Raw genomic sequence first — 2,500 nt, forward strand, 5'->3', positions numbered from 1 at the left:
GTCACCAAGGTTCTTCAGTCCTCCCTTGAACTGCTGGCCACAAGTTCTGTTGCCGGGGTATTAGCCTGGCCGGAAACCGGCACAGATAGGTGCTGACTCAGCCGGCAGTATGCCAACTGTACCAGTGCTGCCGGGTGCTAGCCTGCCGGCTATGTGCCGACCGGACCTTGCCAGCTATGGTACTTATGGCTGGATGGAAGCCTGAATGTTACATTTTCCCTTTCCATTTGAATCTTCTTTCTGGAGAAAGGCAGTAAAGTTGACATTTACATCCTTAATTGGTGTATACATACACAGAAATAAGGCAGCCTTCACCGGCTGAATTACAGTATATGTTTATACAGGTAGTCAGTACATTTGCAGTATAGGATATACTGCAGATAGAAAAACTATTGTATATTATATACTAGTAGTTATTTTCCAATATATCTTGGGTATCCTTGCCCGGGTGTTTGCTGAGACCAATTCTATATTGAAAGAATAGAATTTCTTCAATATTCTGATTAGAAATCAGTGTTTATATTACTCTACAATATTAAATATTTTAAAGGGCTGGTGGTATTACACTTCTAACTCTAAAAGGTTAGAACCCTTATCTTTGAGTTTCCCTGATCAGGAAACGCTATGATTTTAATATTGTAAGGGAGGTCACAGCAAAGGGGCTGGGTAGGATGCACAAATATGTCATTTATATTTCCTAGCCCAGTCGGCGTCATGCCGGCTGGACCGTGCCGCCAGATGCTTGCCACAATGACAGCACACTGCCTGAACTACATTATATATAATTATACAGTAGTCAGTATTTTGCAATATAGTATATACTGCAAACAGAAAACTATAGTATGATCATACAGTAGTCAGTTTCTAACATATTTTGGGTACCCTTGTGCGGGCTTCTGCTGGGACCTTTCCTATATTGAAAGAATAGAATTCCTTCAATACTCTGATTAGAAATCAGTCATCCTTACCCCACATTGTTAAAGAATAAAAAGGGGCAGTGACTTGTACACATCTCTACCCCTGGGGGTTAGAACCCTTTCGTTAGAGTTCCTTGATAGGGGAGGTAACAGAATTTGCTTACAGGGGATACACAAGTATGTGTCTCCCCCTATCCCTTTCTAGCTTACTATCCTAAGCTATTTTAGTTAAAAGATGACTTTTACATATTGCTTATCAGTGAGATGATCAATTGTATACTCATTTCGCTTTCCTTTCTTTACAGGAGGAACCCCAGATGACATGTATTGCAGTCTTTTGCAATATCAAGAGTTAGTATTTTTATGGTCATAATACATGCAGGTTCCATGCCCCCTGCAATATTATATCTGAATCCCTGCATTATTGGAACCCTCAAGTTTGCAATGTAGGTCGGACCTTAATGTCCGAGGGTTTCGAAAATCTCAAGTCGTTAGAGTCTAGGGATGCCTCTCGTAACAAACTACGCAACTGGGTGAGAGGCTTCCAGAAAATTTCTCCGGGACCATACATACCTAATGTTAGGATGCGTAACCTACTATTCCCGAAAGCAAGTAAGGAAATAGTGGTGCCCCAGGCACGATTCACACCTCCCTGCGGCCAGATTGCCTTTAGGACGGAGGACAGGAAGTCCCCACGGGAAGAGGTGGATAATGTTGTGTTGGAATTGCTTCTGTCTGTGCCGGCTCTAGAGCCAATAACATCGACATCTTCACCCTCTACCCTTCTATTAGACAAAATGGATCAATTATGGGCTCATATGAAAGGTCTAATACAACACTCTCACAAACAAGATGAAAAGGAGGAAGAGAAATGCAAGATAGAGCTCTGAAAAGCTCCACTTGGCACTCCCCAAGGGTCATACAAACGACCCAGAGATCAAGACCTTTTGACATTCTCCAAAACAAATCCCTGGAGGTTTGCGGAGCTTATGCCGATTTTAAACGGCAAACTCTATATCTCGGAGAAGATGGGTGCTGTTCCTTTGGACAAAATCCAGTTTTGGCCAAGCTTTGACGCTTTCCCTAATTGCTTCATTCGACTGAGACATGAACCAACGTCAAGAAGCTTGAGAAAGGCACGTTATTCGGTGTCGAAAGTATTCACACTAAGTAACAAACACCCTTCCTTTCTTTCTCCTGCTTCAATATCATTCCCCTTTACGTGGAAGGCTTTTAAATCTGTTGTCAAGGCAGTGGAGGCAGATAGACCATCTCCTGCACTCGAAGAGTGCAAGCCTCTGTCACTAGCCTTTCCCAGGCAGGAGAAGGATTGGAAAAAAGTCCACTTAACCTTTCCAGTACGAAGACTAGACGGGGATGTCGCTAGACGACAGTTTAGCAAGAATCTCCATAAACTATCCAAGTTTCTTTTGGATAAGGAACAATAGACAAAGGAGAGACTTGCTGCCTCCCTATCCGTACAAAACTGCATATAGTTGTGTTCAACCCACCAAAGTACCCCAGACATGCTCATGGTCTTGGCCAAAATGCATATGGCCACCTAGGTAAAAGACCTTTTTGCC

The sequence above is a fragment of the Palaemon carinicauda genome, chromosome 7 (assembly GCF_036898095.1).
Source record: "Palaemon carinicauda isolate YSFRI2023 chromosome 7, ASM3689809v2, whole genome shotgun sequence".
NCBI lineage: Eukaryota > Metazoa > Arthropoda > Malacostraca > Decapoda > Palaemonidae > Palaemon > Palaemon carinicauda.